General features: G+C 39.5%; 1 long non-coding RNA gene across 3 annotated transcripts in view; it reads right to left on the reverse strand.

Moving 5' to 3' along the window:
- Nucleotides 1–753: 753 nt before the first annotated feature.
- LOC114014473 (uncharacterized) overlaps nt 754–26,964 on the reverse strand; it is a 48,503-nt gene continuing 22,292 nt past the window's right edge. The window contains exons 3-8 of one of the 3 annotated variants that reach the window (XR_008731547.1): nt 21,742–21,829; nt 21,559–21,662; nt 19,140–19,325; nt 6,468–6,524; nt 4,826–4,975; nt 754–4,087 (exon numbers count right to left, since the gene is read on the reverse strand). This is a non-coding gene — a long non-coding RNA (uncharacterized LOC114014473). Of the gene's footprint in view, nt 4,088–4,825; nt 4,976–6,467; nt 6,525–17,136; nt 17,274–19,139; nt 19,326–21,558; nt 21,663–21,741; nt 21,830–26,964 lie in introns of those variants that run through there. The other 2 variants (XR_003557963.2, XR_003557964.2) reach the window with 2 other exon arrangements.

Raw genomic sequence — 26,964 nt, forward strand, 5'->3', positions numbered from 1 at the left:
TTTCACAGAACCAGACGCATAAACACTCAGAACCTTCAAGCTTAGGAACTTCAGCTCATGAACTTGAGATCTTAGTAACCAGAGCTCTACTGCTGCAAAACACTACACAATCATTATTTGATTACAAAATGATTGACAGCAGTTGCAGCCTAAGAATGGCGGCACAAAGCAATCAGTGCAGGCTCCAGACAAAATTCTCACCCCAGTCCAGTTCCTTTAGTGGCATTTGCTTGTTGGCCCTGGGCAAGCTACATCTGGATTAGGCCTACAAGTGTTCTCTGACTTCATAAATAATAAGCTCACTTTCAGCTCTTGCCAAACAAAAGAACCAGGAAGACTGAAGTTAACATTAATTCTGGCATGGATCTGCAGAAGGAACTTGACCTTTCAACTTAGCAAACTTGCCTGCATTCCAGTACCTTTTTATAGATGTAACACAGCCTGAATCCCATCTGATGCTACTCTCCTGTTCAAGCCAATTTGAATTTTTCAAGTAGGATTTCCTGCTACATGCTGCCATATATTTCAAGATATATTGAGGATGTTCTCATCATTCATTGTGCACTGTCATCAGTAAAACCAAATCTTTCTAGGCAAACAATTGTTGTCTATATTATAGTACATATTGATGAAATACATTATTTAGAAAATTAAATGGGCAATGAAACAATAAATAGATCTTTTCCAGAATGAGATATTTTCTATAGGCAAGATTATTCTATCTTTATTTAACTCAGCAACAAATCTCCAAGACAAAAATTTGCAATTTTATTTGATTACTATATCTTATAATACCTCAGTGAAGACTTTTTTCTGCATTACTTATAGGATGTGGCTATAGACATAAGGTATGATGCAAAAAACACCCTCTGTGAGATGATATGCTCCTAGCCAGGTGAAGTTTAGTTGAAGTATATTGCTTTTTTCTGACTACAGAAGCAAGCTTAAACAAGCTTTCCTGAGCATGGCTACATACTAAGCCTTGACCCACTCCCCTGCCCCTCTGGTTGCATTTCCATACCAGGTGGCCAGTTCTCTCCTGTGTTGTACCCTTTTCAAAGTGAATACCAGATGAGATACATCCAGTCATGACAGCGCCCAGCTTGCAGAGGTGTTCATGAGAAGAGCATATAGTTCCTTCTACACTTCTCATCCTGAAGCATGACACAGAGCTGACCATGCAGCCACCCTGCCTAGGGCCCAATTCTCCACTCCATGTGTCATGGTTGTGCAATGGGAATCAATGAAGTCACACAGCCAGAAAATTGGTGAAACAGACTGATCCTCCCTTCCTGAGGGGCTTCAGTTCACTGGTGGGAGAAACAATCCTTTGTCAATGTGGCTCCACTTATGCCAATTAAAAGTATTGCTTTTGACTTCGAGGGAGTCTAGTCATGTTTGTGTACTGTTCGGAACATGCTCTGAAGACTCTTCAAAAGAAAGGCAGAGGTAGAGGTAAAAAACCTGTACACACTAATGATGTAAGGTATTTAAACAAAGTTAGTAATATTCTTTCAATTTTATGACAAAAGGTATTCAAACGTTCTAATGCAAAGCAGCAAGTTTATGATCAATAAAAATTTGTAAATGGCTATAGTTAATCCTCTACACCTGACAGAAATAAGAAGATCCTTCATGGATGTAAATTTAATCTAGGGTTGACAATTTACACAAGGTAAACTAAGTTGTGTGCAAATTTACACACTTTTTTAGAAAACTCCATAATTTTTTAAATTTTAGAAAAATTCACCTGAAACAGAAGATGACGTGCAGTGAACTGCAGTCTACCAGCAGATAGTGGGTCACAGTGAGATGATGGCTAGTGATTTACACAGGAAACTTCACTTACAGTCTCACCGAACAGTCATTATTGATGTCTGCTAAATAAAGGACAGGTTAATAACATGATACACTCTAGGCAAGATGGTAACCTCTCCCTCCAGTCAAAGTTGTTTTCAAGGTTTTCACACTGATGTAATCAAAAAGTTAATAAACTGTGGGCTAATATTTTCATGCAAAATAGGAAATGCCATAATAACATGAATAAAGAAATGGATTATAAATATTGCTTTTTGCCCTCTTGCCTTAAAATAGAGAAGATCAGGCATGTAAATCTAAACTAGGGGCTCAGTTAACTGAGGAACACAGCATAGGAGTAACATTAAAAATACACAGCGTGTTTCACCCTTAAAAAAAGAAAAGTGAATTCCAATATTTTGCAACAAAAATAAAAACGAGAAGAGAGGTGGATGTAGAATGAGATTAAGCTTTGGATTATGAAAGTGTGTAAGAAACTAGACAATAGGTAAGGCACATACTGCTTTTTTATAGCGAATAAAGGAGAGAATTAAGGGGGAAAAAAAGCAGTGTTTTTCATTATGTCATTATTTCAGATTCTGAAATAGTCCTGCTAAAAGAAAGATAGTGGGTTGTTGGGGTTTTTTTTCTTCTAAAAAAAAAAAAAACGTTACAGTAATATTGTAACCCTTTCAAGCATGGAAATGGCTAATAAGTATGTGTGCTAACTCTGCCAAGAAAACTTTCTGTGATTTCCAAGAACAATTTCACTAGCAGTTTTTAAATGAACCTGGGTGCTACAGCATTCTTGTTCTGAAGAGGAATCCTTCTTCATTAGGCTCCACTCTAACTTTACAAAGTATTAGTGTATACTTTTGTACTTTTTCTGTGTATTAAACAAGATTTTAAAGTTTTAAGAGTATAAAGAACACTGTGTGTGTTTTTTTACAGACACCTCATTCAAAAAATGTTATCTAAAAAGATCTCTCCTGGCTGAAATCATCAGACTATCATTTTTCAAAGGTACCTAAGGTTGGGAAGATTACTTCAATAGAAACTGATTGTTCAGATGCTTGCCTGCCTAAGTTTTATCCCCTATGAGCCGTGTCCAGCCTGAAGCAAAGTTAAGCCTAAGATAAAAATTTTGACAAATTAAAATTGCTTTTGAACAGGAGGTGATTTTTTTAAGTGTATATATATTTTGCAAGCACTCAACATATTGCAGAAATGATCAGAAACAAACATTTAGCAGCTATAATCATTAACCACAGCAATTTGTTCACACTTTTCAGGAGGACAGAGCACAAAGTATCTGCTGAGCAATACAAGTAGTTTACAACAAGCATGCTGAAAATACACTAGAGTGCAATACTCGTGGAGAGCAGCCACATCCACTTACGCAAACCAGCATGTACTACTGCTAGATTATATTTTTTTCTTTGTAGGACACTGGTGTGCATGGCAGCACATATTCATTGGGGTACCAAATGCCCTCTGCCTCCCCTGACCTGAACACCAGTGGCACCCAGTCCCCATCCTGGAGGAGAGTTCAGTGCCAGTCTGAGTGCCTAGTGAATTACTGGCTTCATCTAACGAAGCACAGCCGCCTCACATTCTGTTTATAGATGCATCATGGTGATGCATACACCTTGCCAAAGGGAGAATTATACAGTAACACTCTTTACGGTTAAAGAAACTTAGCAGAATATATAGGTCTTACAGCAAGTTGGGCTGCTATTTCCTTGTGATTCTTCCACTAACTGATTTAACTAAAAATAATGGGGTTTTACTAAAAATAAGGTGTTATTAAATCAGATATAGTGTGGCTCTTTAAATACATCTTTATGCATCTCTCTCTATTCAGCTCCAAAAATGAAAGAATAGATTTTGAATAATTTTAAGAAATACAGTTACATAAGAGAGCTTTTCAAGTCTGTCACGCAGGAAGGATTACAAACAGGCTGTGGATGAGCTTGCTCGGTAACCTCTCACCCTTGTGCACCACCCCAGGGAGCCAGTCATCATTATAACTGCTGTCCTCCTTTGAGCATGCAGGCAGATCAGGGCTAGCACACCACAGGGAGTATTCTGTGACCGTTGAACTCAAAATGTTTTGGTCAGACATGAAAGAGGTGAAATGGATGAAAACCAGTCTGATCTCCTCAGCATCCACAGGGAGACCAAGGAGCTGCATACTGTCGATGAACAGGCAATACAGATGCTGTCGTGAAACTGCACAGGTGTCAGCACAATCTCAACTTGATTTTTTTTATGCGTCCATCAACCGTATCTGGAAAAGAAAAAGCAGAGATGCGATGAGCTAATTAAGTCATATTTGCCTTCACATTTTGTCAGAGCAAAGAGGACAGTCCACTTTCACTCTTGATCCTACCCAATTAACTGAGAGGGTGACAGGCTGCGTAGGATTCAGTGTCAGTTTTGACAAGGCCAAAAGGATTCAAATTTCTCTTCATTGGCACTGAGCACAAGTTGGCTCAGTGGTTGTCATTCCTAACAAGTTGTTAGGAATGCTGAAAAAGTACCAAAAACCTGATGAAGCCCATTGTTCCTGCACGGAAATGGACCCTTGTCAAAGCTGGAGCTTTTTCACGAGTGCAGATTCCAACCAAGTTCATGGGAAGAGAATCACCGTGCACTGACTCTTAAACACATTAAAATCTAAACTTTCCAATACAATCCACAGAACTCCTGAAAGCCCTTTCTAACTCCACTGTGGAACAAAAACAGATTTAAAACCTATGGAAGCGTTCAGAGCATGAACTGTTGCAAATCTGCCCAACACTTTAAACTCCGTGCAGTGGTTCCAGCTTTTGGAAAAGTATATTCATCCCAACTTCCTTCCACTACAGTAACTTTTATTTCAAAGATTTTCACAGAACATCCCTCTTTATTTCCCTTTACACAAAGCATTTCTATTCAAAACACTGATTAACACTGTCCTTTTAAACAATAAAGCACCACTCTACCTTGAAGCAGTTGCGCTTTATCTTGTAGACCAGTCACCCACCTCGTTCTTTGAGTTTCTTTGCTCTGAGGCAGTTTCAGGCTGAAGTACTTGGATAAAAGACTGCCCGAGTATAATGATGCTACCGCAATAAATGGTAGGCAGGCATTATCATCACCTGAGCACTAGCACTGCAGCAAGCACCATGCAACACTGTAAGGGGGAGACCAGGGTGCAGGAGACTATTGCATGAACTGAAGTTTTGAATGCTTACTATGGCATTCCTATGTATGTGTTTCCACATGGCAACACATGGCAGTGTTTCCAAGAGTAGACACACTTTATTAATGTGCTGTTACATGCATTTTTTTACTCTCTTTCTCCCCAAGCATCCTCACAATCAGTTATCACTTGCACCATCCTAGGGGCATAGCCTAGTGCTGACTCAGCAGGAATTAGTCTTGATTGCCCCACTGTACATCACCTAGGTTAGTTTTCCCTTAAAAGGCTCCCACTTAGATCCTGCTGTTTTCTAGTTCAGCTTAGATCCTGCTGGTTTATAACTCAAATGCAGCACACAGAAGGGTCTGGTTTTACTTCAGGATGTGTTTTACAGAACCGTACTTAAAACCACCATTCACTTTTATTGAAGTCATTCACGCTGTAAGTTACAGTCTGCCTGAGTGAAAAAGAGCACATCTTTACAGTGCTGAAATACAAAATCTTTTTCAATGCAGTAACAAAAAGAAGTGTTGTTCCACAATAAAGACTTAGTATTTAAATGTTTGGGGGGTTGGAGGGTTGTTTATATTTACATTGAGAGGGAAAAAAAGAGAGTACATCACTTTTCTAAGGTTCAGTACACATGGGGTATTTCGTACAACTTACGTATTACTCCAGCATTCTGCACACAAAAGAATGTTAACCAACAGTACACATGAGGAAGAATCCTTCACTTGGAGAGCGGAGGATTTGCTTTGCTCAAATTCTTTTTACAGGCACTAGGCACTGGTATCTAGTTTCAAGGATTGCCTTCACTAAAGGGAGTTAGAAGCTGTGAAAAAATCCAGTGGGCTATTATCACATTTCATCTTGTGCTCTTCACATTTAGCGTTTTAGCCAACCTGTTCAAGATCTTAGACATGCAGGTCAGCTCAACGTTTACCAAGGCCTGCAAAAGCAAGGTACTGGCTCTGCCTTGCTGGTCATCCAGGCATGGCTGGTCCACAAAGCTGAGTTACAGCTGGCCCTGGGAAACCCACTGCATCTTGCTGTGCTTCTAATGCCATCTAATTCTCTGCCAAGAAAAAGCCAGCTGAGGGAAATCTAAATGCCTTCTGCTATTTCTGGCACAGGGAAGGACTGCAAGGCATTGTTGCACCCATCTGCATTTTCAGTATTGAACAGCGTGTTATTTATTCTGTGTCAAGCATCAGATTTCCCCATGTGAAAGGCAGAAATATGTGCATAGCCACAGAGGCCGTTTTAGATTAAGGAAGGTAAAACAAAATCACAGTAAGAACTCCGAGAGGAATCATTGTAGGTCACATCTCTTACAGTTGTCTACAATGAGCTGATCACAGAGTGGCTGCCTGTCTGCTGACAGCACGATAGTTACCATGGAAAATTTTATAAAAATGAAGACACAAAACAGTTACAGTAACACTGATAAACCATCAGTCCCTTACCTATACATTATACCTACCTATGGCACACTGAAGTACTTGATAAAGGCACTGCCACAGCCAGAAAGATTTTCTACCTGAAATAAAGTATGAATTAATAGAATTCATGAGATGTGATGCAAGCATCAAGGTGCATCTAGCATTGACATTGCTTTTGCTAACTCATATCAATTCATCAAATTCTTGACTGTATTTCAGCTCCCAGTAATTTCTGAGTGACTGGGTGGGTATAAGCTTCTCAGTTTTATAACCTTAACATATTTTGCAAAACTTTTTTTTCCAAAATCCTAAACCTCTATCCGAAGCATTGATACAGGGGCACTTACATTAAATTAGTCTTCCTAGTCTCCAGTTAGTAGATCATACTCTGTGGGTTTCAAATTAAACATGCAATATCTATTCTACATTCCTGTCTAGGAAACTAGAAAGAAATCCTTGGAGACTTTAAATACCCAATATCCTACTTGAATCCAAAGGAGCTGATACTTGACACCTCTACATGTCTAGAGATCATATACGTGCAATGCATGTTTTATGCATATGCATGTGTGCACATACTGAACAAATGTATGCAGTAAATAAGTCAGCTAAATGCACAACCTATATAAAGAAGTATATTTTGTTGCTCCTTTCCACTTATTAAGCCATATTCATGAAACTCCAGAGCCTAAAAAGAGCTAGTCTGGCCCTCATGCAGAGACGGATGAGCCAAAATCCATTCAACCACTTCAACCTTCTGTCACTTCTCCCTTCATTGGCATTGACACATAAACAGGGAGGATGCATCCAAGAAAAAGTGGCTTATTACTAATTGCACCATCTTCATTAATACTGAATTATCAAGAACCAACAATGCAAAAGACATCAAGAGCTCATCAGAATGTGCATATAAGTATTTGGTCCAATATTCAACATGACTATACTAGCAGACTCTGCTTCAACAGCACAAACTGAAGAAAGAGTCGTTTATCAGCTGTTAACCAGGAACAAAAGGGAAATAGCCTTAATTTCCCAAACACTCAGAGCTAGTTACATCACTCCTGTGCCCTTCAGTTATTTAGGCATCACTCCAGAATGAGAAATCCTCACCACGGTACAAAGATATCTGGCTGTAAACAGAATCATCTATGGCACTTACGTTTGTAGAAAGGTCCTAACAACAAAAAGACAGATAAGGAGAAGTTTTTATCAGAGGCATCCAGGACTTAGGGGAAATCTCTCTGTAAGGACCACAGGTACTTCAAACTCAGGAGAAAGAAATCTAGACACGAAATACCAAAACAAATTGGAAGGCACCTTTTTGCTCAAGCTTCATTTGTAACTGTTTATAAATGTCTAAATAGAAATTTGACCTCAGTTAGAGTTACATAGTGAAGTTACATTAAAGAGCCCACAACCCAACATGGATTTAAGCAAAACCAACAGTTGTGGATTGTTTTCACAGGGGCAACAGATCAGGATAAAACAAGGTGGTATTCCAGCGACTGCCATGGCCTACCACCTCTGAGGTGGGTTCCCATGCAGCAACTGGTGTGCACAGAGAGCGCTTCAGAGTCTGCAAAGGATCACTTTTTCTGTGAGGCAGGGCTTGCTTCAGGAAGGGCAAACTGCCAAGCTCCTCACCCATGTACTGATTAAGGGGCTAACACTCTCCATCTCTGAGCAAAGCTTTATGTTTTTAGCAATGCATTTCTGCAAACAGAACAAATTTGTTGAGAACATCCTGAATCTCTTTTGTACTTTCCACCTTTTCCAGCTTCTCCAGGAGACCAGGGAAGTCAGCGCTGGAGCTCTGGCAGAACATACATTATTAGAAGTAGCATGTACAACTGTGACCAGTCACAATGAACCAGATGAGTAAACATCCAATTAAACACACTATTCTTCATCCAAGTTTAATTCTACAACTGTATCAAAACAGAATCAGCTGCTCCTGAAACAGAAATTAAAAGCTTTCCCAGAGTCATGAACAGATTTTTGGCTTTCAGACCTTTTGACCTTTCTTCCACATTTACTGAACAATATATTTTAATGCCACTGAGTGAGAAGCCTCACTGAGCACTTCTTGCATGGAAATGAGATCCCAGATGGTATCCTGCTGTTCTTTGGGTAATACTTTTGTCTGAGCTACCATCAGTAATAATTAGAAATTAATAGGCAAAGGCACATATTGTCCTGAGAAACCTATCACCCTATTTTTAATCTTGTAATTAAAGGTCGAACACTTTCCATCATGAAAAAGCATATGCTTTCTAGGAAATATTCCAGTCATTAATGTATCTTTTCATTCATTTATGGCCAGCAGTATACTAATTAAAGTCAGCATGGAATTGGGAGATGACCTAGTAGATTTCTTTCTTCTTTTCACTTACTTAATCTCTGATGGTGATATTTTGTACTGTTAAGATGTAAATACAGATACATTAATAAAACCATTTCCTAAAATCTCTTTTTACTGGGTCTGCCTGGGATGGAGTTAACCTTCTTCACAGCAGTCTGCAGAGTGCTCTGCTTTACCTTTGTGGCTAAAGCAGTGTTGGTAACAGACCAGTTTTCACTGTTGCTGAGCAGTTCTCACACAGCACCGAGGCTTTCCCTCCAACCTCACACACACGGAGGCCGGCTGGCTGGGGGTGGGCAAGAGGCTTGGGGGGGACGCAGCTGGGATGGCTGACTCCAGCTGACCAAAGGGATATTCCATACCATAAGACACTATGCTCAGAAATAAAAGCTCAGAGAAATGGGCAGAACACAGGGATGTTTGTTATGGCATTTGTCTTCCCAAGAAATCATTACGCATATTTGAGAGGGGAATGAGGGAGAGGTAGGGCAGGTGTTTTGGTGCTGTCTGGGGTCAACCCACCACACTGCTCTTTGTAAGTATTTTCTGTAGTCGACTATCTCCCTTGCTTCCTGTGCATTTCATTCACTGATCTAGCAAGAACAATTCCCTGCATAGCTTCTCCAGTTGAAAACAGGCCACCTCCAATTCCAAGCTGATCTTGGTAACAAAGGTAACTTACCAAAACCTCAGAACAAAACCCAAGCAAATAATCTGAAACAAGGAGTTAATTTGATTTGATACATACATATAGATAAAATGCTTTCCAAATATTGAGCTTTGAGGGTTTATTTTACAACAAATAATAATGAGAAAAATAATTTATTTCTATTGAGGGCACCAATATCACCCTCCAGTTTTGGTGCAAGCTGATCAACTTCTCTTACTGATTATAAACTGATCAATATTTAGAATAGTATAAAGAACTACTGTACAGTTTCAGGAAACTGTTCTTTTATATAGACAAGGCTTTTGCAGTACAACTGCTTAATATTCCAGAAGACCCATGCAGCAATAATTCTGTTTAAACAATTACATAAATGAGGCCCCAGCTCCAACAGACCCCACTACACTGGGAAACAAAGCTTCTCTGGTGATAAGTCTGCTTCTGCCCTACATCCCCATGGCCAGGGACACCACCCTTCTTTACTGATAAGGCACCAAGGTAACTAGGTGAGATCTTGAGTCCCAGTGGCCACCTTACTCTTCTGACCCTGCAAATTTGATAGGCAGAGTGTAAGGAAGGAGTCACCGATTTCCATGCATATACAAGCAAACACAGAGGGAAGAGAACACTCTGCCCATACCTAAGCAGAATGCACCAACTATTGAGTTAACACTAATTGAAGGCAAGTCTTAAAATGCTTTGAAATCCCAGGCCTTCCACCTTTATACCTGCAAGTAACCTGTTATCTCCCAGTTCCACACACCAACCTTAAAACCAGTTAAAAACTAATACCTGTATTTCAATAGCTAAAGATCCTTACAGGAAGAGATAGGCATTATTGCAAAGTGCTCATGGAAAAGAAATAAGTGGGTTTCAAACTATTTAAACAGCAAACATGCAACTATTGTTGAGAAAAACTGATGACATGAGCAATGTTAATTTGAAAGTGATGTTCCTTTGAAGTGAGGTATCAGAAAAGGAGTTGCGGGGAAAAAAATAAAATAAAAAATAATAAAAAAAAAAAGGCAAGATCATTCTCATTTGGTCAGTCTCTGCCATCATGTCTCAGTTTTCCTGCTTTATACCTCAAGTCTCAAGGCCTAAACCAAAATTAACAAAACCTATTTAATGTGTCCCTATCAAAGACTGTAGAACAGCTACAGAAATACTTGTGAATAGCATTGCACTTTATTGTTGACTATTGGTATGTAGCATGCCATGCTAAATCCAACACGTATGAACAATAAAGTGAATTCAATTTCCATGCAAAAAAGCTATTAATTATGCTGACTACAAACTGGGGTGGGGGGGGGGGTGGGGGGGTGTAGCAAGGAATGAGAATCAATTAAAAGCATGGTTACTTGATTATATGCACAGGTTTAACTGCAGACACAAACAAAAGTACTCTTCAAAGTCAGGAGTACAAAAGGCTTCCATGAATACTTTGGACCCTTTCTTTTAGTGGCCAGTAACAATGAAAAGCAACACTAACTGCCTGGGTACATATACAATATAAAGTAACAACTATGGACATTAATATTTCAAGAGCAAAGAAAAAGTTTCCAGTATCTCTTTACAAGCAAAGAACGCAGAAAATTAAAGTGACAAAGATCTTCACATAACTGGACTGTATTGCATTTGACGGCAACAACTTCCACCTTTACTATATCGTCACCACTTCTCAGAAGCAAAGAGAACAGTGGCACCCTAACACGCTATATATGGGACACAGACAAATAACATACACTTGTCTTTTACATCCATTTATTGCTGCAGTAATGTGAGGGAGGACACCACAAAAAATAATGCTGCAAGATCTCCAGGAAAAAATGAATAATGGCATAAGAAAGGTCATTCACAGCATATCATTTATATAACAGCATATAATAAAAAACAGAGGTATTCCTAGAGCCTCCAAACACCACCAGTTCAGGCATTGCAGAAGTGCATAGCTAGACTGGTTCAGCTGGTAAATGGTGGAAAGGGAATATTAGCACCTATATGGCCTCTTCCCAATCAAAGAGCTTCTCCATCCTAAAAAAAAAATTGGAAAAATAGTCCCTCTTTTCCAGCATATCTACTCCTGCTTAGATAGAGAAAAGAGTTTCAAACAGAAATGTCTGCAGTCTAAATGGCATCTCTTGCCTTCAGTCTTAGTCTTACAAGGGCAACCTCAGCAGAGAGGTGAAGACAACAAACCAGGAGAATGCAGACAAAAAAACCCCAAACTGTGCTTTTATCAAGTATCACCCATGCTTTTCCTATTTCTTTCAAATGTAGAATACTTGAAAGCTCACACTAATAAAAGAGTAAATATTTGATTAAAGGTAAGGGGCTGAGGGGACAAATACAGCCTCACCTTACTCCTAACATCTGCCTCCCAAACAGTAACAGAAACTCCTTACTAAAGAAGCAGTCATTGTTTTGCAGACAGAGACAAAGACATTGAAAAGGTTATTTTTGAGGCTGGTGCCTCTTGGAAGAACAAAGCCATTATCTGACAAGAAAACTCACCATTTCATTTTTATTTTGTAATGCTTTGTATCTAATACTGCAATAGCTTCCATCCCATTGAAACCTGAATAAAACCACATTAAGCAAACCAGCTGTGGAAATATTTTCACACTGGCTTCAGGTCAGCAGAAACATTTAGAAAGTGAAAAGTCATGCAGAATAGTATAAATGGAAAAGTATCCAGTTATTAATATCTCAGTGGTTTTAGTTTGGGGGTGTTCCTAGACAAGCAACTGAGAAGAACTGACAAATGCCTTGGTCAAACCAACAGGACTTCTAGTCTAAGCTGGTTCTGGTCTTAAAGCCCTGATTACAGCCTTGCTCCTTAGCAACCTTGGGTCTAATACTTTGCACACTGTGTCTTTATTGGCTCAGATTTGCTAGCAGTTTGCTGCTTTGTTCTCGTTTTAAAAGACTCTGAGGCTGGAATGAGAGCTAATTACAACGTTTCCAGTGAAACAGGTCAAAGTTTTCACCAGGAAGATATCCAAGATGCAGTGGGATCAGTTTCCAGCTAAAGTAGCTGAAATTAAAATCTTGGCCTTTCTGAACTGAAAATGCACAACTTCTGTGCAATTTTGTTGTGCAGTATCATCAAAACAGTCCAGTTTTGTTCTAAGGTGGAAAAAAAGCCAAAGCCTGAAACCTCCAAACACCAATGAGACACAGAACTATTTTCTCTGGTCACCTTATAAAATACTCCAGATACTCAGCACCCTGTAGTGTATGAAATTGAGCTGCTTGTTATCATGATTCGTGGGGAGTAAAATGAAGGAACCTACTAAATTATTACCTTGCCACTTATTTTTCACTACAAGTATAGAAATTGAAAGTTGCTTTCAATAGCTCTTAAATTCTAAAACCTTAGATAACATTTTGAAGTAGAACCTCCAGGCCTACATTACATGATCTCATCTGAAAGTATGACACCAGCATGTTCCAAAGATGTAGAAGTAGATGGGCTCACACTGGCACACAGATGCTCTTATGCCAGAGGCATCACCAGATTCATGTGCTGTGACAAAACAAGGATGAAAGGAAGTATTAATTTCTTCCTGCTTTACCAATATATCCTCCTTTATAATTTGCATAAAACTCATTATGGGCTTTTTGAAATAAAAGGTTTTGAATCTGTTTTTTTGGGCTTTGCCATGTATCTATTTCACCAGACTAAGCCTAGCTCCACATTAGTTCAGTCACCACTTAAACATCATTACCTAATGATCTACAAGAGTATCAGCTATATGCAATAAATGCACAACCATTAGAAATATTATGTAATTCTAAACAAAAATCAAATGCCAGCAATAAGTCCCCATAGTACTGAAACTGTATGTGTAAGAAAAGAATGACACATTCCTTTAAAATTACTGTCTTCATTTATTAAATCCTCCAGACCTATTTCACAGACCTTGTCTATCTCTAATCACCTCCTTTTATGTTCCTCAATGTATCATTGTCAGATAGTCAAAGCTTCGTCCACAGCTTACAGTAGGGACACTTGAGTGCCTTTGTACCTAACGTACCAAACCATGTTCCCATCAGAGATTCCCAAATCCTATGGAGGCACTTACATTTGAAAACCAAACTCAGAGTCTCGAGATCAAAATAAGCAATGAGCACATATGACAGTGTCTTTGCCACATTCAGTGATTTTATCACGTTCTGTGATTTTAAAAAAAGGACTATGTACACTGACACTGCAGGTATTTTACAACACATGACAAGCAGTAAATGGTCTACAGAGCTGCGCTTGGAAAAACCCCACAGATTTCACAACTTTTTTTAACTGATGCTGCTTCTGGAATTTCTTTATTTTAGGCTGAATCTGTACATATAGCTAATACCATATACACGGATGGGAACGGGTTATGACATCGAACCACTTTATTCAGATAATAGGGTGCAACAGCCACACAGTCCGGCAGGTTGCTTGCCTACACTACGCAGCCTTGCACAGAACAGCCACAAAGAATTTGCTCAAACCTTGCAATGTACTTGAAACTTGCAATACAAGGGCCAAAGACACAACCGCAATTTGACACAGCAAGAAGAAGAAAAATCCTTAGCATTGCCAATATCTAAGCCCCACGGGACTGCAAAGGACTCATTACTTGGGCTCCCCAGGTGCTCCCAAGCAGCTAACCATGCTGTACATTACAACACAAACCAAACTTCCCCATGGACTCTGCCAGACTTGGCAAATAGAACAGGTAAGGAAAAAGGACCTTCCCTTCTGATCCCCAGATCTGGTACAACAGGTTAACACACCAACACACACGAGTCAGCCTCCCAAGCAAACCCATCTCTACTAAGAAGCCTGAAGCTTCACAAAAAGATTAACACTATCTTCGCTACCATCGCTATGCCTGAAGGCAAGGGACCCTCACTCTGGCTGGATACAGCATTAGGACCCATACCATGACACCTTTATTCCATGATGAACACGTAGACACATCGGAGTTAAGGTGGGATTTCACACTGCTTCTGACCTCTCATTTCCCTTGCTTGCCTCACCTTCTCAGAATATTGTCACTGCTGGCAAGACCCTCTTGTTTTGCAGTTTCTACTACACATACTTCATTAAATGTTTGTATATCCTCAGACCTTTATTCTCCTTTTTGCACTTACTGATTTCAATCCCACTCCATTATTATTGTCTTTCCACAACCGAGTTATTGGTGGGAAGTATTTTAAACTCGTGTGTGTGAAAGACAGCCACAGACAAAGAAAACTGCATTGCTTTAAAGGTTTCTTTTAACAGTTCAAATATAGTCACAAATTAATTTTCTGCAAAATAAAATACGAAAACCTCCACTATAAATTAAGTTTCTGTGAAAAGTTGTCTTATTCCACTGAAAATCCCATATTCAAAAGTTAAAAATAAAGAGTCAAGAAAAATAGTATAAGTGGGTATAAAACTTCCCCCGCTCCTTCGTATTCACAAAGTTTAAACTTTTCTCTGTAGGTTTAAATCTCTTCCCACCTCCTCTTTTCTTCTTCAGCCAGAAAACCAACAGCACTGAGGTCCCAGTGATGAGGCATGACTCACCCACAAGTGCTGAGTCACAATCACACCGAATACACTCTTACATCTTGATGGAGCATCAAATTCAATAGCTTTGCTTAGTCATTTGAGCTTACCATAATTCCTATGATTCACTCAATTCCAAAACTTTGATTTCTGATTTCTTATTTTTGCTTACAATATATATTCAGTTGTATAACTCTTATACAACTCTCTAGGCTGAATTTTTGCAAGACACCACTAATCCTAAGTCAGAACCCAAACTTCAGACACAAGGCATGTCATTTGCCAAACCCAAGAGGCCAATATGCCACAGTGCGCATCGGTCTGATTTGGAACTGCTGATCTCCCACTCCTTGAACATCTACAGAGAATGCCAGCTGACACTGAAGGTACAGGCATTAGGACTTCATCCCACCCTGACTCATGCCAGCAACAACCTACCATTGCCTCAAAAGCCTGACCTTTCTCTAGGAGGGCTGCTCAGCCTGACAAGGTCAGGCACAAGAAGCAAGTGTTCAGCAGTTTATGCAGAGCATGAGGTATTTGACCATGGTAAAAAAAAGTAAATGCTGGAGCAACAGTTTTCCAATTCCTTAGCCATTTCAGCTTGTTACCTTTTGTCCTATCTGGAGAAAGGTAAAGGGAAATTACCCAACTGTTTATCTGTTCATCCAGTTATTTACATACAGAAGAAGATATATTTGGCCAGAACTCAACTAAGCTAATTAGTAAATGTATTTCTTTCCACAGGAATTTACAGCAATGTTTTATCAAATTACTCTTAACATTTCAGCTACAGTCCTCAGAACTTCTCTAAAAGGTTGCAGGCAGTATGGAGGCATGAAGGAAACTCATCACTGACAGAGGGAAAGACAGACAGAGCAAATAAGTTTCTGATGACTACCACAATGCAAGACCTACAGGAGGTAATTACCACCATATTGTTATTTATTCTTCTGTCTTCAGGCACAGTTTTCGTGTTTCCTCACTGTCCATTTCTGCAGCAGCTGCACTTACAATTTTTATGCTGGCTTAGTGGTTAATAAGTCTGTTGTGTTGAAGGCACCCAGTCAGCTGAGTACATCTGAAAAAATTTCCCTTACAAAAAGATACTGCGAGGAAGGCAGGGGTCAGCTCTATGGATTTCTAGGCATAAAACAAACTGCACATACTCAGATATAGTTCACATAAATCCTACAATAATGGCTGAATGTCTTCACCCTTGATAAGGGATAACTACAGCTTCGAAGCTGCTTTGGCCAGCTAATCTGTCCTTAGCAATATTCAATAAAAGCATGAAAAAACAAAAGGCCAACTGAAAAAGTAAATATTTGGCCTTTGGTCATGAGAAATTCAGCTGCAAGCCATACATTCTCCATAGGCTGCAGTCCCTTCCAGGCATTCACACAATGATTTTTTTTTTTTTTTTAATCCTAGCCAATTTTAGTTATAAGCCATTTCCTATAGAGCTTTGTCCTTCTCTGTTACACATATGTAGTGTAAGTAAATTAAAGACATATCCTGATCCCAGTGAAAAGCCTAAAGCACTCTGCAAGAATTGCTTTTCCTACAGGCTTGAGATTCAGCAAGCGATCCTGACACTACTGTTCTAGACATCCAAGACCTACTCCTAAAACATGAAACAAAACCAGCCACGAGGCAACTAATTCTACTTCTTCATTCCTGCCTCCACCCAGGCTCAGTTACTGAATGTGCATATCACTGTGAGCATGAAGTAAAATGCTTCGAGAGAACAAAGAGATCTACCTTCAAACATTTCTTATATTAGTGTCCTAACACTCACCTTGTTCAGGTGACTGATCTGATGCAGGTAGAAGATTAACTTAAGTCCAAGCCTAACACTATGGTGGAGGGAATACTGCACTGCAGCGGGCATAGTAAAAGCCACTTTGGCACCTGAACCTCCTTTTTAACCCAGAAATTCCAGTTTACTCAAGAGCTGAAAAAGCTCAGCACAACACACAGCTATCACAAAGCTTTAGACAGAGAGGAGTCCATTTTTTACATACTGATTTTGTTTCTGGTAAGAATAACACTTCACCAGGAAAGTAACAACCACCTTTATCCAAAACTACCACCTCCTTTGAATAAAAAGACAAAACACCAGCCCGCCCAAAAGATAGACACTTGTATTTTTAATTATCAGTGCCAAAAACTGTGGGGCAACTGCCGTCTTCCTTCTCTTCAGAGCTTTTATGTGACAAATGTCGGAAGGCTGCTACTGATATCAAAACTGATCAGCAGGACCACAGCTGGAGAGGAAAAAAACAGGTAGATCAGGACACAAGTAGCAAATACTATACCTACAGCATATTTTTATAAGGCTTCTGCTTATTTATTCAAACTGTAAAAAGACACCTTTTAAAATACTCAAATCCTGTTTTTAACAGGGCTGTGTGCTCATGCAGCTCAGTGACCTTGGTACACAGTAAAAGCCAATACAGTTACTGAAGACTGATTTCAATAACTTTCTGGAAAGGGTCCAAAGCAGCTTTTCATTCTGCAGTGTCTGCATCAAAGACAACATCCTAATAGAAAAAAAGAGGACAAACTGTAGCTGCTCTTGAACCTGGTGTAAGAGATGTGTGGTTTTCTGCTATTACCACAAACTTCATTACAACATATTTTCTATGGGCAGCATCAAATGACAACACCCTACCTACTACTAATCACAGCTACACACCAGGGCTAGCAATGAACTACCACATTTCTATTCCTGAATCAAATACTGCAATGCTTGCTTAAATACAACTTTTATTTCTATCACTGGACCCATCAAAACAAAACAACAACAACAACAACAAAAAAAAACCAAAACAAACAACCCAACCAACACTGATAATCTCTGCAGTAGCCAAGTGTACCGTGATATTAGTCTATACATACAAATGAGGATCTCCTTATTCAGAATACAAATCTCTGCAATCCTTAAGTGCTCCATCAGGAGTCTTGGACTGCACCTCTCTGCACACGATTTAAGCTGCTTTCTACAGGATGGCAAGCAAATACATTCACAGGGACAGAACATTACTGAAACAAATATCAGGACATGAACAAAAACAATCTTTAACCAATAATTGAACAGAGCCGGTTCAGTCTCTCTTCAGTGATAGCACTGCTCATGATTTCTTTTCACATCTCATTGGAAACTATTTAAACAATGGTTTAATCTTTATATCTTTTCATATCTTTATTCACACAGATCTTTCTGTGAAATATTTATTCATGGCCAAGTGGACTATATTGTTTACTCGTGACTGGTCAAGTAGCACTTTTTTGTTCATTGGATGTGCAGTTGCAATGAAGCTTGAAGTAAGGAAGCCTGCCAAAACTCTAGAGAATAAAGCTTGGAAAGATCAAGGTTCACCAGCCTGTTAGCAGATGGAGGCGGGGGTGGGGGGGTGGAAATACCAAACAAAAAAACCCCACACATATTCTTTTAAGTTTTTAGCTCTGGTTTCAGAGCAAACTCCTTCAGGAAGATACCTAAGTGCACCCTCAGGTCCCTTAAATGACCCTGCAAGATTTAAGAACAGGTCTAATAGAAGTGACGAATCAAGAGCTTATGATGCTGCTCGCAGGCCCCTCATCAGATGTGTCCATCTGAGGAGAAAAGCCACCTACATAGTCACAGGTAAGGTCTAAATTCTACACTGAACTCTCTTAAAAACTGCCAGAACTGGAAGTACTCATCATTAATCCCAAGACTTTTTGTACTGCATTTATTTTTAAAAAAAGCAAAAGCAAACAGCAAAAACAAAACCCCCAAAAAACCCAAAAACAAACAAACAAGTTCAAGCAGTAACTTTTTTTCTGAAACAAAGCACAAGTTTAAAGGCTGTATAAAGGCACCCATTTCTATCTGCATGGCCTCTTTATGAGTTATCAAGTTCAGACTTTTTGTCATTGCGTTTCCTTTTCAAGCTCTCATAGGGCACAGAGAAAAAAAGACATTTCTCAAGCAGAGACAGAACAACGTCTGTGTCAACTGACTGGCAGAATTCTGACAGGTGTCTCATACAGATTAGCACATACATCAAAATTAGGAGCGGGGGGGGGGGGGGGAAGTCAAGATGTTCTTATTCAAGCACACTGCAGCCAAAACTAACATTCATTACCTGTCAGTGTATCACCTCCATTAAGTTTCCTGTCAAGAGAGACTTTGCTGCACATAGTTTGGCCTTCTTTAAGTTATGTGGGGAGTAAGTGCCACAGTCGAGGGACATCATGGAAAAACAGTTAGACAAGATGTCTCGACTCTCTTATTCCTGAAGCTGTATCTTGACTATCTCCTTTCTCTTGACCTGTTAGTATGAGAAAGAGAAGAGTAATCTGCGAAGTAGGTAAACTTTGCTGCAAAAATCAGGTCTTCTCAGAAAAGTTAGTGTAACTGCATTGCTGATTAGACAAGTGCTTTATCAATTCCAAGTCCATAGCTTCTCTTCTCACCCATTCCCCACCCCCCAGTGCTTTTCAAATAATAATGAATACTACTTAACTATAAATTGCTACAAATCTTGCTCAACCACTGAAGCAGACAAAGTATGTAAGTCTTAAAGATACACTTAATGGCATGCTGTAAGCACAAAGTAGTCAAGGCAAATACCTTCTTCATCATGCTATTATGCAAGTATAATATCAGGTATATCCTTCATCATGTTTGCTTATGCATGCTCATCTCTCCCAACACAAGCATCTTTGAGATCAGCATTTAGCTCCTCAGACATTACTACATCTTCCATCAAGGACTGCATTGTTTCAGCTTCCAATAACATCAAAACAACATCCTGCCATCCTTCTTTAGGATCAAAAATAAGGCAGTAGCGCTCCTATTTTTTGCTACAATTGTCAAACCTTACTTTGATTCTGTGCTTGTTCCTTTTTACGCTCCAGATAACTCATTAAAACTTAACACGTTCTAAACCCCATTATAAACCTAATAGTCCAACTTTTCTTCTTTTCCTGCCTTCAGTACAGATTAAAATATTATGCAGTTAAACTCCTGAATACACTCTAGGCACCACCTAACTCATTTTTACAACAGTGCCAATGAATACTCCAAGTGCAACGAGACTCAGAATCCTTCTAATCCAGCAAATAAAAAGGTGATTTTCCTCAAACAGCTCTAGACGGGAGGCAAAGGACCCCAAAACTTGTGTCTCTACCATCATGAAATTATTTATTTTCAGCATCAGCTTAAGATGCTCAAGAAATATCTAGTGGGGATTGTAGATTAAAAATATTAAAATTGCTTATAAATAATTAAAATTGTTTGCTGAGAGGGAAAGAAAGAAAATCAAGTCCTCTATTACTAAGAAAAAAAAAACCCACAAAACCAAAAAAAACAGCAAAAGTGAGTATCTTTTGTAATGGAAAAAAGTCCCAGATATATCTGAGCAGTACTCCAGTACTTTTTCCAGTGCCAAAGACTCAACAACAACAAAAAAAAAAAAAAAAAATCCCACTAAAAAAAAATACAACAAAAACAGAAACTCACTATTTTACAGGCCTTGAGGTAGTTTGTTTGCATGAAACATCCACCACATGCACATCTTTGTGCATCTTAAAGAACTAGATATTTAAATAAATCATAAAAACATAGAATGGTTTGGGTTGGAAGAGACCTTAAAGATCACCTAGTTCTAGTGGGACACCTTCCACTAGACCCACTTTGCTCAAAGACCCATCCAGCCTGGCCCTGAACACTTCCAGGGATGGGGCATCCACAGCTTCTCTGGGCAACCTGTTCCAGTGTCTCACCAACCTCACAGTAAAGAATTTCTTCCTCATAGCTCATCTAAATCTACCCTCTTTCAGTTTGAAGCCATTGCCCCTTGTCCTATCACTACATGCCCTTGTAAATACTACCTCTCCAGCCTTCTTGCAAGGCCCCCTTTAGGTACAGGGAGGCAGCTATAAGATCTCCCCAGAGCCTTCACTTCTCCAGGCTGAAGAACCCCAACTCTCTCAGGCTGTCTTCACAGCAGAGGTGCTCCAGCCCTCTGATCATCTTTGTGGCCCTCCTCTGGACTCTCTCCTGTAACAGGTCCAGGTCCTTCCTATGTTGGGGCCCCCAGAGCTGAATGCAGTGCTCCAGGTGGGGTCTCACGAGAGCAGAGTAAAGGGGCAGAATCACCCTCCTTGACCTGCTTGTCACATACATTGTTGGGCCATTTTGATCTTCTTGTCCACCAACACCCTCAAGTCTTTCTCCTCAGGGCTGCTCTCAATACCAAATTATGTGATAAATTCTAAGCATAGTCAATTATGCTCTCAGTAATGAAATATAATGAAAATAATGAAAATAAATCTGATAAAACTGTTTATGGTCTAATCTCAAGTTTTCCTAACATCCTAGAAGGAGCCATTGCTGTATATGTCACCGCATTACTGTTCACAGTGCAAACAAGAACCCTTCCAGCCACCACCTAGAGCTGTGGTGGACACCATTTATAAGTAAGCAGGACAAAAGCTGCTGTACAGTTTAAAAGTGCTAACATGTCACAAAACATATTTGCACGATCTTATTTTCAGAACCATCACAATATGCAGAGCCTTTACCGCTGGAAAACTTCAGTTGAGCAGTATCGTACCACCATGACAATGGGTCCAACCATCTATTCTCACAGCTGCTTTGCAACCTGGAAGAAGAGGATTAATGTTGACAATTCTGCTGACAAGGAGACACTGCTGGCAGGAAGAAATGTGCCATCATGTTACCTTCCAGCTGGGCTCCACAGACAGTGATGCTCCTGTACTTTGTCACGTGTACAACGTGCCATTAACTTCTTTGATCCAACTGCTCAACCTGAATAAAAAATTGATGGAGGATTTCAGCTTTTCTGTTATCCAGTTTGTTATTGAAGCATCTTTTGTGCTATCACTGTTTCTTTCCTCCTAGATATAACTGTTAGTTTGATAAATCTGTGCTGTAATTACTAACAAGTGGCTTAGTTACAAAAGCTCCTACCTTATTGTAGTCAGATGGGGGCAGAAAATGGCATCTTTATATAGATATCACTGTAAACACACCAGTACCGCATATAAGAAAAATATATTTAAGACCTTTTTAGATAAAGATATACATTGCCCTTACATTATTTTCACCTCCATCTTTCCCACTGAATTCTTATTTTTTTCTGCAAATCATCCCTCAGCCAGTTACAGCACACAGCAAAAGTCTTTCATCTTCCATGGACAAGGTAACATAGCAGGAGCAAGGAAGTTTAGGGCAGAAGTAACTGTTGTCAAAAACAAGCTTTCATTTTTTTCAAAGGGAAAACTTGTCAGCCACGTTGGGTAAACAAAAACTTGTCACTGTCTCATCATGCCCATAACAGAATCAAAGTGCCAGAAATGTTTCCAGAGATCATCTATTCTGTCCCAAAGCCAGATTATTTATACCTAAAGCTGTATGTATGGCTAATTCAACCTACTTATTATGAGTAATCATTTCACACAATTCAGAATTTAGTCATACCATGTAAGTAATACCAAGAGGAGGCAGGAAAGCCCCAACAGAAACAGGGGCTTGATATTGTAATTCTGGGACAAGACTGATGCTTGCATTTCTGAAGGCTGAACAAGAGAGCTTCTAGAGATGAGAGGTATTTTTCATTCCAAAATAGCCCCCAATTTTTTCCCCCTCCAGTGCTGGTTTGTTTTGTGGGTTTTTTTTTTTTTTTCTCTACCTAGTCCTTGAAAAACAGAATTTGCCTTTATGAGATGATTAAGAGGTGCGGTCTGACCACTAAGGACACTTCAGTCACTCCAGTCTCCTCTTAGCTTTTATCTAGAGTGGGAGGAGCAGCTTGGGATGGTAATAAGGCAACCAGGGTAGCTATCTGGGTATAAAAATATTAAAAGTTCTGTTAAAACACAGACATCTATGCACAAACCTTGCTTTATTTTTGTAGAAATGAAAATTCTCAAGGAAAACCAGAAAATCTATTTACACTAGACCCCAAAGTCTTTTCATTTTTCATTTATAATAAACAGTCTACTATATATATAATGCAAAGATTTTTGTAACATATACAGGGCTGAAAGCTAAAAGTTTTCTCTCATAAAGCTGGTAGGGAAAGGCACCAAGTAAAAGAGGCAGAAGGAAAAGGTTTCCTCTCCTTACAAGATTTTCCTTAATTTTTTCTCATCCCAGTTAAAAACTCTACAGCCAGCAAAGCCACCTGGATTCAGATCAGTTCTAACACTGCTACATGCAACCATGTAAGAGGCTTGGTTCACATGAGCTTAGAGTACACATTAAGCCACCACAGCTTTCTTCAGTAGCATATAGCTATCACACCGTTCATCGCAGCATAAATGGAAAGCGGGACTGGTTTTGGAGAAGAATCAAACCATTGGGAACATTCCTACAGAGATGGGGTCCTGCACATGAACCCAATTTTGTCAGCACCGTGAAAGAGGCATTCTCTTGACTGCTGAAGAGGATGGATCCCTCCTCATTTTGTGTTACAGAAGAACCACCTGCTGAAACTCAGCCTATGCCAGTCCAGCCTGTCTGTTCAACACTCACTGCAGAAATATGGAGAGGTAAAATCAGGGGATCCATGCAGGTCATCCCTGAAGAACAGAGGGTAAGATAAAGACTTTTGTATGTCTTTAAGCCATAAAGCAAGTCAGAATTCACTTTAATCCTTTACTTATCACTACTGTCATACAGGTCATTATGTTCTTTGAGAGATTTTGCTGTCCACACATCCCCAGACAGAGCAAATCCTCAACAAATGGCACTTGTTATCCGAGGTCCCGACAGCATCTAAGCTTGGAATAGAACACAGCAAGTGCAAACAGGTTTGTCTGCATTTGCTTTCCCAAGACTATACGTACCTCTCACTAGGATCAGCAGGGTCCTTCATTCACTTTAAGTACTATCTGTGGAAATCCACTCAGAGCTCTGGGACCCGAGTGGCCTTAAACCTTGGTTCCTCCTTCGGGCTCCGGCCACCATTCAGCAAGTCCCCTGAGGTATCCAGTGAACATCCCCACAGAGGTGACCCCATTCTCAGAGAACTCTGAGGAGCCAGCTGGGTCCGCAGGACGACAGTCCAACCTTTCCTCTAGAAAGGTGACATTGAGTATGCTTCCCCAGTAAGACAAACCCCAACGGCTTTCCTGGGAAATGATGTTCCTGAAGACGCTACTTCACACAACAGTGAATGAATTTGCACAAGGTGTCATGCAGGGGGTCCAGAAGTTTAGTTTGCAGATGAATGCACTGCTATAAAAGCATAACCAGGTCTCCTGTAAACACACATTGAATTAACTTTCCCATTGCCAGGCAGCTCAGTCTAATAGCTCCTAAAGAAATAGGAATTAATTCCACCTTTTGGTTTAGCTTGTCTTTGAAGCTACAAACTAGCCAAGCTACTTTACACGTTTGTGGAAACAACACATTGCTCCTGTAACTGAGCACTTTTAAAGTTCATTTGAAATTAGTCTGAGTCTTTGCAAAACTGCACAGTACCAGTACCAGAGCTTCCTTTCTTTTTCTCTCATGCCTCTCTTCTCTCAGAAATGTTGGGAGGTTTTTTTTAAAATGTTACTTCTAAAACATAAAAAACATTTTGTAAGCCAAAACCAATATCTTTTCCTCTCCTCACCCCCAGTGAATTTAGCCTCTATCAGATAAAGAAGGCTCTCTGAAGAATCCTATCTTCTAGCCTGAGCAATTAATCATCTTAGTAACAGCAGACTGTGGAAAAAGTCAAAGAATGCACTTCATAAAAGCAAATCCTATATTTTACTGTTTCTCTCCTTAGGAAAAAAAAAAAAGCTTAAAAAACAAAAAAACAAAAAAGAAACACCAAACTGGAACTCTGAAACAATGCATCTTCAAAGCCTTTCCCAACTGGCAAAACACACTGGATGATCAATAAATGTGTTTGGTAAATAGAAGGATTAACTGCTAATGGCAAGTCACAGTTTGTGCACAAATTCCTTTAAAAGCCACGTTGAGTAAAGACATTTTTTTGACCCAATACAGTTGCATAGATACCACTATTTCTTGAACTGATACTGAATACTGAAAAGCATTTTTTTGAAAGTAAAAATAATCAAGAACTCCAACCAGCAACCAAAAACCCCCTCACCCTATGACATTACAGTTGCACTATGCAAGCTAACTGAAATAAGCTGTTTGCTAAAAGGCTGTTCAGAGAAAACCATCATCAGTACTTAACAGCTGACAACGGACCATTGAGTAGGCAAAGCATCTATGTTCTGCAGAGTGAAAACTACTTACCTGGGACAGATCTATTAGGCTGTGCAGCTTCATTGATAGGAATAGAATTATAGACATGACAATACCACTGAGGATTTTAGATCATAAAGGAATGAGACAAAGATTACTGTAGTAACTGATGGACTGTTAAGGCCTGGCAAGTCTATTATTTTTTTCCACTCCTGATTTCTTAGCATTGTCATTCCACTGCTAATTATCTAATTAAAGGAGCTGTGTGATATTAACAGCACATCTACTTCTTGTGGAGAGCTGAGAAGACTGAAGATTAAGAATGTATGGTCTCTTGCCACCTTTGGAATAATGACAGAAGCAACATTAGCAAAAGAAGTAACATGTTTTTGTTTAAAAGTCCCAAGTTCTCCAACAACATCAAGTTCCTAACCTGCTGACAAAAAGAGCACCCGTGAATTACCTGCAGCCTCAGAACATCAAGCAAATGCCACCTACAGTGAAAGGCAAAGTTTACAATCCCAGAGTAAGATGAGAGGAGCTAACATTTCATGGGGAAACAGGCAATTCATCTGTCATTTTAGATATTGCATGCCATGATTCAGAGTGTCAGCATACAGATGCAAGCTTTACTTAGCAGCTTGTAAACTACTGTCAGGGAAGTCTTGGGACATCTTAATTTGCTGATAGGCTTGGGGTGCAGGCAGTGCTTTCAACAGGCAGCAGAGGCCAAGAAACCTAGCAGCAAGATTAGTTCGCAAATAGAAAATGACAGCAGAACTTGGTGCACTGCTTCGACTTTAAACACAGCATTTATTAACTGGAGAGCTGTGTACGAAAATGCCATGCAGAGGAAGTGTGAAAAGTTTTCTGGTTTGAACTTCTAGCAGTGTAAGTGGATCAAAAAGTGGGATGACTCTTCTAAAGTAGCTCAACTTTCTAAAAAATAAGACAGGGATCAGCAGTTTTATAAGTACTATACTCCTATCCACTTTGTGACAAAATTATGAATACCAGTTTACTTCTCAAACTTGGCCTAATTCACCATATTCTACTAGTGATATTGAATGGCTTAATTTTTGGATGTTCAGTTAGCAGCATCTTAAAAGAACAGATTGCTTTTGAAAGGCAAAGCAGTAACTGAGCATTTCTAGAGAGCAGAGTGCAATAGAGGTGCCTTGGTGCACAAAACTTACACGTGCACCTGGTCTAATTGCTTTTGAAAGTACTGGCCTCAGTGTTGAGCAAAATAAGCAACCGATCAGGACAATTGCACATGTTCTTTTAGCCAAACTTAAAAAAATTCCCCTCATTTTACCTCCTACTATTCCCAATTTCTTCTCATCTGGTCTGCAGCCCTTCCAAAATATATAGTCAACACTACCCACAGAGAATTCAAACAAACAAAACCACAGTAGTGGGACAGCTATCGATCTCATCTCTATAATTTTTAGATTGTGCTCAAGAACCGAAAAATAGATTTTACTTTGATTGCTCCATGGCCAATAGCACGCTTCACAAGCTAAAGAACTGATGCAGGTCATGATAAAACATTTCTTTGAATTTCTGAAATACTGTGACTTTTTTTAAATTGTGTTATCACAAAGTCATTAATCTAAGTACATACCTGTTTGAATAAACGATCAATTCATACCCAGGAACTACACTGTCAGTTTTATACAGACTCAGAGGTATACATTCTTCCTTTACTTCTTTCAACTTAAAACTTT

The sequence above is a fragment of the Falco cherrug genome, chromosome 3 (genome assembly GCF_023634085.1).
Source record: "Falco cherrug isolate bFalChe1 chromosome 3, bFalChe1.pri, whole genome shotgun sequence".
NCBI classification, from domain to species: domain Eukaryota; kingdom Metazoa; phylum Chordata; class Aves; order Falconiformes; family Falconidae; genus Falco; species Falco cherrug.